The sequence below is a fragment of the Staurois parvus genome, unplaced genomic scaffold (assembly GCF_062004578.1).
Source record: "Staurois parvus isolate SC_StPar_1 unplaced genomic scaffold, SC_StPar_1.0 ptg000048l, whole genome shotgun sequence".
Taxonomy (NCBI): domain Eukaryota; kingdom Metazoa; phylum Chordata; class Amphibia; order Anura; family Ranidae; genus Staurois; species Staurois parvus.
The window spans coordinates 1730542-1740338 of NW_028317844.1; positions in this window are offsets into that span (position 1 = coordinate 1730542).

Genomic DNA, 9797 nt, shown 5'->3' on the forward strand with positions numbered 1-9797 from the left:
TGGCACAAACCCAGTGATTGGTCCCGCTATTAAACCCAGGTTCCAGTCTGTTAATGGTACAAGCAGCCAGGGACAAGGTATTTTTGTCTAGGGCTTTTAGATCTCATTCAATTCTCAGACAGTGACTAGGCAGGAGTTGTTCTTTTTTGTTGTTTTATTTGTTTGGTAGAACTGGGATAGGGATTGAGAAAAGCTTTGGGATGCCTGGAACTAGAGAACTTGGCTGAGGACACTATCTTGAAACAGATGAATGTAACAAAGCAGAGTTTCCTCCACAAAAAGTATAGCAACAGCTTTTAGCTCAGGGGGGCTTCCTCTAAGGTGCAGCCTTAGCAGCTAGGTCTGGAACAGTCCCTCAATCCAGAAGCGGTGCACAAGCAACAGTCACTTTCTTAGTATTCTCTGTTGCTTTTACTCACTGTGATCTGTGCAGACTGAAGACCTTTTTCACTTCAGCTGACTCTGACACAAGGTATCCCAGAGAGATCCTCTCCAGATGTTGGTCTAATGTTCCTGTGACTTTAGGGGATGACTCTTCTGCTTCTTGGTGAGCTAGAGCCATCTGGAACTCTTTTAGGCCTCTTCTAAGCCTTGGAAGGTTTGACAGCACTTCCAGACTGGGTCAGTCTGCTACAGGAAAAGTACCATACTATGCTCTGCTCTCACACTTATACATCACTCTCAACTTCCTGCTGGTCAGTCTTTGAGACCAGCTATTGGCTGAGTCTATATACAGGGTCAGCTCAGACTGACCGCACTATGTTTCCAGAGAGTTCTGGAAAGACAGGGGAGACAGGCAAGCCTGCAGCTGCTGAACTCAGTGTAGGCAAAACACAATTATATCCCCACTTCGAACAGTTCAGCCAAAAAGCTAAATTTGCCTCACTTCTAGCACCTAAACTAGGAGGGTGCTACATAAACAATAAATACCAACGTTTTAACATTGACAGAAACAGCCCGTTTAAATATAAAAAAAATTTCTGTGCCAGTTGTGCAAAAAGCAAGTAAGGCACTAACTTTCCTTCACGCTGAAAGTTTAACTAAAAAAAAATCCTGTTTCTGTGCCTCAATAACTGTGCTACATTTAGTCCATTGCTATAGAAATGGCAAAAGTATCTAAAAACAACCAGAAGGCCCTGATTTGCAGTTGTAACTATACTTTGAGTCACTGATCCAGAGAAAGTGTGCGGTAAGTAAAGTCAGATCTACTGGGATACCAGTGCAGGGATCCTTTCCAGGTTTGGTAGCTAGAGTCCAAGGTCTGTCACCTGTGGTATACAGTATGTGGACCTATATTGATCAGTGCAGTCAAATTGGACCTCTGTTCCCTCTAGGAAACCTACAATGGGGGCCTCGCTGCAAAACACCTGATTGGTAGATAAATAAGTGAAAACTGGTGGTTGGATTGTTTTGCCAACTTATAGGCAGTGGACCAGAAGAGAAGTTGTTATACAAATCAATGGTGAGGGCAGATAGCAAACAGATGAACACAAAACCCAAGGATCACATTATGGCCATAGCCAAAATGTACACATATGAATATACAGAATGAGTCAATATAAATACAGGATGTGCATCTGAAGCCAAACAGGAAAGGTAGATTAGTGAATTCTATAGAAAAAAAAACAGAACATCCATACAATTTTATTGTTAAGCCATTTGATGATTCCATCTAAAATAAAGAATGTAAATGTGGGATATTTTTATACACTCAGCCTTAGCAGTCTAGCTTGTTTCCTAATGCTTGAGGTATGCACAATGTAATGGAAAATTATCTGAAGCCATACTGTGGGGAAAAAAACAGAGATAACATTCAAGTACAGTTTATTATAGTTTAATATGGTACCATATGTTCTTTTATGTTCAATATCATACACACCAAATCCTGGTCTTGTACTTTATTTCTTGGAAGCAAAATAAGGATATAATCATCTCAGATATCATATTTTGTCTGTTTACTGCAATCCAGATTGTCTTTACTGTAATTACTGCTTTTCCCCAATGCATACAATGCAGAATAATGAAAGCTGCACAAACATGAACTCTTCCCAGCAATGCCTCTGTAACTTAACAAGGGTAATATGTTTGTATATCATACGCTCGAATAGCCCCCTTTCATACTGATGGGCTGATTGGGTCTGCCTGTCAGTTTTTCAGGCAGACCCAATCGGACTATTCGTTGCACTGACACCCGTCGGCATCTGATCCAACCCTGTATGCTAAAAACAGACGGATGGAGATTTGTTCCTCATCTGTCTGGTGGATTGGACGACAGTCAGATGGAAACGGACAGGCGATCTGTTTCTATCCGACTACCTCATAGAGAATAACGAGCTGTGTCTGTGTTCGCTCTACATAGCGGAGTGGACACGGAAAGATCCCCTGCTGAGCAGGCAGATCCACTTCACGGAGTCCGCCCCATCTGAAAGGGGCCTAAGACTCTAACAACAGACAGTCAAGCTGATGATCGCTACTTCAGTACAGAATTAGAGTACCCTGTTAGTAATTGTGGAGGTGCTTCCTACAGTAGCTGGGTTTTTCAAGAAAGTTGCGTGCTCTTAGGCTCCAGACTGGCTTCCCACATGCAGGTTCTATAGTGGAGTGCCTTTCACTTGGCTCCATATAACTTGCCCAGCTAATTGTGCCTCATTAAGTTTGACCTTTTTGAGCTGCTGAGGGAGGGAAGCAGAGAAACTTCCTTGGGCATGTCCGGGAACCCATAGAGTTCTGAAAAGCTTGGTAAATAAATGAGCACTCCATCATTTGCAGTTGGAGATTATTGAAAAAAAAAGTTTTTATTTTGTTATATTCACCAATATGCTTGCCTTTAAAGTATTTCTGGATATGACCTTAATCTGGGTGAACATCAAGTACTATAACAAAAGTCCAATAGTTGTTAGGGAGACCACTGAGTTCTGCTTTATGAAAGTCTTTTACAGCTCACAGGCTAAGATTTGCTCTTCTTTAGCATTTCCCACATTCCTTCTGCACAATTTGATTATCATTTATGTTCAGGGATATAGTAGTTTGAGTTTTTTTCTATTGGTTTTATGTTTTAATAGCAAGGGATATAAAAACATCTGCCATTCTGTTAAAATATGTGTTTGAGACCATTATGGTTATGCCAATACATGTGTAACATGAAATTGAGAGTTTCTGTTGGTAACACCAGACAGCTATCTTTTGGGTACAGAATAATCTATGAGATTGATCTGGTGTAACCTATGGAACATTCTAACTGTGTTTCCACCTTCCTTGCGATGACAATTATAGAAGGAGTAATAATGGAGCAACAACTTCACCACTGGGAAGAGTCATCACCTCCAATAACTTTATGATGTTGTATACAAAATCTATGGGGCAAAAAATAAGAGAAAGAAGGAAAAGGAAAGAAGAAAGTAGCAAACTTGGAGCCAAAAGGGATGGAAGGGTATATAAGGGTAAAAGAGAAAGGGTAGGTGGATGTGTAGCAGAGGGTAGTAGAGGCAACTCCCCACAATGTTGAAATTGTAATACACATGGGAATATTTTGAGTTTCTTGATCTTTCTCTGTCCACTCAGCTGCAGGTGAGTTTGCTATGGGCTGTCGTATACACTTCTATGTATATTCTCCTATTGACAGCATCTTCATTTAATGTTTCAGGACTGTTAGTTCTGGATTGTGAAATCAGTGACTGAAAACTTTGATGAAACTCTGTTATTAGCCATCATTTATGCTTTCTGAAATTGCAAGAGACTGTTTTGCTGTAACTTTGAGCTGTATCTGCAGCATTATTTATTTATTAATTAGATTGTAAGCTCGAAAAAGCAGGGCCTTTGACCCACTCGTGTTTTGTTTTGTTACTGTATTGTCTCATGTTCTGTCTCCCACTATAATGTACAGTGCTGAGAAAACCTTTTACGCTATATAAATACTGTATAATAATAATAATTGGAAACCAACAGAAAAACAGACTGGAAAATACATCATAACTGTGTAGCTCCACTAGAAAGACCATTACATTATCCAAGAACACTGACCCCTAGTGGGAAAACCTCTAATCACAGTATAATATGAGAATGATTGTTTCACCTATTTCTTTATTAACAGTATGGTATTATTATATCACCATGCACCATTCCAGACTGCCTGTTCAATAAACTGGCAATCATTTAGTAGTATGTTATAAAACTTTTATAAGTAATAGCAATAACAATAAGAAGGATGGAGTGCTGATTTTGTGAGTTTAGGGAACATAGTAAACTGTCAAAGTGGCACCCTAAGTAGATATGATTGCAGCTACTTTATATTTATGCACTTTTCTACAGACAGTCAAATTTCAGAACTACATTTTGGTCCAAGGTATACTCCAAGTAAATATAACCTACTAATCAAGGCTTTAATTTTTCATTCAGGCATAGCTAATAGCTGTAGTGCTACATTTGTAATACAAGACAATATTCTTTACCATCACACCTAGGGAAGGCCCCTTGTTCACTCCCATATAAAAAGCATGAGCTACAAAATCATATTCAACCCTACTCTGAAGGTATGAGTCTTAGTTCAAAAAATTATTTCATACACTGCTCAAAAAAAAAAATGAAAGGAACACTTTGAAAACACATCAGATCTCAATGAGGAAAATATCATGCTGGATATCTATACTGATATGGACTAGGTAATGTGTTAGGAAGGTAAGGATGCCCCATCATTTGATGGAAATGAAAATTATCAATCTACAGAGGACTGAATTCAAAGATACCCCGAAAATCAAAGTGAAAAAAATGATGCAGCAAGCTAGTGCATTTTGCTGAAATTTCATTGCAGCAACTCAAAATGGTACTCAGTAGTTTGTATGGCCCCCTCATGCTTGTATGCATGCCTGACAATGTCGGGGCATGCTCCAAATGAGACGATGGATGGTGTCCTGGGGTATTTCCTCCCAGATCTGGACCAGTGCATCACTGAGCTCCTGGATAGTCTGAGGTGCAACCTGGTGGCGTTGGATGATATCCCAGAGGTGTTGTATTGGATTTAGGTCAGGCAAGCGTGGGGGCCAGTCAATGGTATCAATTCCTTCATCTTCCAGGAACTGCCTGTATACTCTTTCCACATGAGGCCAGGCATTGTCGTGAAGCAGGAGGAACCCAGGACCCACTGCACCAGCGTAGGGTCTGACAGTGGGTCCCAGGATTTCATCCCGATACCTAATGGCAGTCAGGGAGCCATTGTCTAGCCTGTAGAGGTCTGTGTGTCCCTCCATGGATATGCCTTCCCAGACCATCACTGACCCACCACCAAAATGGCCATACTGAATGATGTTACAGGCAGCATAACATTCTCCATGGCTTCTCTAGACCCTTTCACGTCTGTGATGTGCTCAGGGTGAACCTGCTCTCATCTGTGAAAAGCACAGGGCACCAGTGGCGGACCTGCCAATTCTGGTGTTCAATGACAAATGCAAATCGAGCTCTATGGTGCCAGGCAGTGAGCACAGGGCCCACTAGAGAACGTCGGGCCCTCAGGCCACCCTCATGAAGTTTGTTTCTGATTGTTTGGTCAGAGACATTCACACCAGTGGCCTGCTGGAGATAAATTTGTAGGGCTCTGGCAGTGCTCATCCTGTTCCTCCTTGCATAAACGAGCAGATACCAGTCCTGAGGATGGGTTAAGGACCTTCTACGGCCCTGTCCAGCTCTCCTAGAGTAACTGCCCATCTCCTAGAATCTCCTTCATGCTCTTGAGACTGTGCTGGGAGACACAGCATACCTTCTGGCAATGGCATGTATTGATGTGCCATCCTGGAGGAGTTGGACTGCCTGTGCAATCTCTGTAGGGTCCAGGTATCGCCTCATGCTACCAGTAGTGACACTGACCTTAGCCAAATGCAAAACTAGTGAAAAACAGTCAGAAAAGTAGGGGAAAAAATGTCAGTGGCCTCCACCTGCAAAACCATTTCTGTTTTGGGGGTTGTCTTATTGTTGCCCATCCAGTGCACCTGTTGTTAATTTCTTTAACACCAAAGCAGCTGAAACTGATTAACAATCCCCTCTGCTATTTAACTGACCAGATCAATATCCCAGGAGTTTAATTGACTTGATGCTATACTCTGATTAAAAAGTGTTCCTTTAATTTTTTTGAGCAGTGTATATAAAACTCAAGAGTTAAATTGAGTGGGCTTTTCAACTTTAACAGTTGAAATGTTTTTCTGGATAGCTCTTGCTGCTGGGAGTTGCTATTTTAAGTGACCTCTTCTGTACTGCCCTATAATCAAAACTGTTGCTGTAAATAATTTATGTTTTATTTGTCTTTTTGATACAGCATAGAAAAATGTTTATATTAAACAGTGGGAATGTATTATTTGGCCAACTCTATTCCATAATCAGTCATGAATGTTATCCTATGTGTTCGCATTAAGAACAGATTATTATTTTACCCTTTGGATGAACACTAATGGGCAGTATTACATATATATACATAACCACATTTACATAAACATGCAAGTCACCATTTTCATAGCCTTTGTAAACAGTTATGATGCATGTATGTGCTAGAGCAGTGGGCAGATTTCTTTATATAGGGGGCCTCATGTGCAGTCCCTGACACAAAAAAAGGGCTGTACATAATATCCAGTGAATTTAATGCTACAGACAGCTGCAGACTTGCAACAGAAGAAGGCCAGAGACTATGGGCATGCTATGAAAAATGGTTGAAGACTGCAGACATGCTATAAAACAGGGGTCTCCAAACTTTCTAAACAAAGGGCCAGTTTGTTTTGGATGTGGTCACTTACCGACCACAGCTGTTGTGATCTACCAGTGAGCCTAATTAATGTGAGAATACGTGCACGTGGAAGTAAGACACTGGCACATAAATGCAGTTTGTCAACTTCCTAAAATTCTATTTTATTGAGGAACTAACAGTAACATTTATAGGTCTCATGATGCAGGCAAAGCATATACGATGATTGGGTGAAAAGTCCACTAGGTTTTTGTGTATTCTTCCATCCGTGTTGATATCTTCCAATCATTGTCCCCAAAACTACTCATTCCCTTTTATGGGGGGTTGTTTACGTTAAAAAATACTTTTCTTCTAATGAGTCACCTAGGGTGAGACTCCGGATGAAGGCGCCATCTTAATTATCATTGTTCTGTCAACCTATATCTGATTGTTTACTTAAGAGAGTAAGGAATTTAAAGAGCAAGAAGCAGAAAGTAGCAAGACTATAAAATTGTCATTTTACTGATCATCTAATAGAACATGGACTGTCTATCACAGGGGTGGGCAAACTTTTTGACTTGAGGGCCGCAATGGGTTCATATATTGGACCCGGGGGCCGGACCAAGAGTAGATGAATGATGTGTATGTGTCATCCATAGTAAGTATAGTAATATTCCCCCATAGTAAGCATAGTAATTAATCCCCCATATAGTAATTCATCCCCCCTATAGTAATTCATCCCCTATAGTAATTCATTCCCCATAATATTTCATCCCCCATATTAATTCATCCCTCATATAGTATTTCATCCCCCACAGTACTATTCCCCCCCAAGTAGTAAGCCAAGTCCCCCGTGTCAATTCACTTACCTTTGCTCCGCGCGTTCCTCTCGCCGTGTTCCCGCGCCATTCTGGTCTTCAGGGCGGACTGTGAGAGGAGCCTAGCTCCCCTCACGTTCGTCACGCTGCCCCGCCTACACACATCCTGACAGCCAATGTATCACGCTCCGCGGGCCGGATTAAAAGGTCTGCCGGGCCGTAGTTTGCCCATTGCTGGTCTATCACAATCCACTACAAGTTTACTGTCCTTCAGCCTGTAGGGGGCCATTGGGAGTAGAACACGGGAGGGGAGAAAATATATTTTAACGAGTCCTCTTCAATATAGTGGACAGCCACCCTACCCACATAACCTCTCTTAAACACTATGTAGCATTTATAATTAAAGTTGGCCTATCAAATGTTATATAGTGGCAGCAAGGTGAAGGAGCTCCAAATCACTGAGGGTTATAGCTAAGTTCAGCAGGGCTATCACACCCATAGTATTCTTACAAGAAGCACACTTTAAAAATAACCCCTTTACTGACATTCGTATGTTTCTAAATGGTAAATCACTGCCTCTTGCCTCTCTCCAAGGCCATAGGGGTGGAGAATCTCATCTCAAGTTTTGTTCCTTGAAAACACATTGCAAATTGTAGATGACAATGGCAGATACCTCCTACTAAAAAGTTTGACACCACCCAGGTAACCAATGTTTACTGGGCAGCTCTGACTAAAGTTAAATGGCCTACACCTATAGCAAGGACATTCATGTACCTCAAGAAGCCTGGAATACTCCCAGACGTTGCTAAGTGAGGCCTTGTCATTACTGCTCACCTCTACCCTCACAGGAAAAAGCTCTTGGATGCTGAGCTCAGAGCTACTGTATCAGGGGAGACAGAAAGCATGTGAGGGGGTCTGAATCAGAGAAAAAGCTCACTCCTGATATGGTGGGGGTGAGCAGTAGTGCCTAGGCCTCACTTAGCAATGTCTTAGCAAGTCCCGGGAGTATTTCAGACAGGCTTCATGAGGTACGTAGATGGTCTACACCTAACACTGACTACTTTATTATCCCCCACAAAGTACTGGCACGTATGGACTCATTTGAAATCTGACCATGCTTAATACATCTGCATGTTGACCTCTTCATTGTGACTCACAAAACCTGCTCCTGGAAACTCAATGAAGCTCTTCTTTAAGATGCAACCACTATGCAAGAAGTCTCTACTCCACCAACGACACAACTGACTTTAGCCATACTTCAATTTGGGAGGCACACAAATGTATAGTTAGAGGCATCTTCCTAAAACACAGAGCTAGCATAAAAAAAGAATTAAACTGCTGATCTACTGGGATTTTCATGCACAACCATCTCTAGGGTTTACAGAGAATGGTCCAAGAAAGGGAAAATGTACAGTGAGTGGTAGTTGTGTGAACACAAATGCCTTGTTGTCAGAAGAGAATGGGCAGATTGGTTTGAGATGATAAAAAGGCAACAGTAACTCAAATAACCACTTGTTACAACCAAAGTATGCAGAATACCATCTTTGAATGCACATGTCGAACCTTAAAGCAGATGGGCTACAGCAGCAGGAGACCACACCGGATGCCACTCCTGTCAGCTAAGAAAAGGAAATGGAGGCTATTCGCACAGGCTTACCAAGATTGGACAATAGAAGAATTGAAAAACATTGCCTGGTCTGAAGAGCCTCGATTTCACCTGCGACATTCAGATGGTAAGGTCAGAATTTTGGGTAAACAACATGAAAGCATGGATCCACCCCTGTCTTGTATCAATGGTTCATGGATGTGCAGCCAACAAATCTGCAGCAACTGCATGATGCTATCATGTCAATATGGACCAAAATCTTTGAGGAATGTTTCCAACACCTTGTTGAATCTATGCCACGTTACTAAACCCAGGATCCTGCATTCACTATATCTGGTCTCTCACAGTACACACATCATGGAAGTGCAATTATTTTAGTAAACTGCTAAATACCTTTTCTCATCACTAGTTAGAGCAGTCTTGTGACTTCAGCTGAGCACTGGTTAAAGCTTGTAGGAGGTGTTTTCTCTAAGAGGATGGAAATCCTCTGACCTCTGTCTGGACAGTGCTGATTGGCCCTGTGCTGATCACATGCACTCTCCCAAGAAAAAAAAACAACCTCTCTAGCAATACACACTAAATTGAGCATGTGTAGAAGGGCACGGTGGGAATTTGAACAAGAGGAGTGGCAGAGAAGAAAAGATCAAACAGCCTTTTTTACACAATGCAGCGT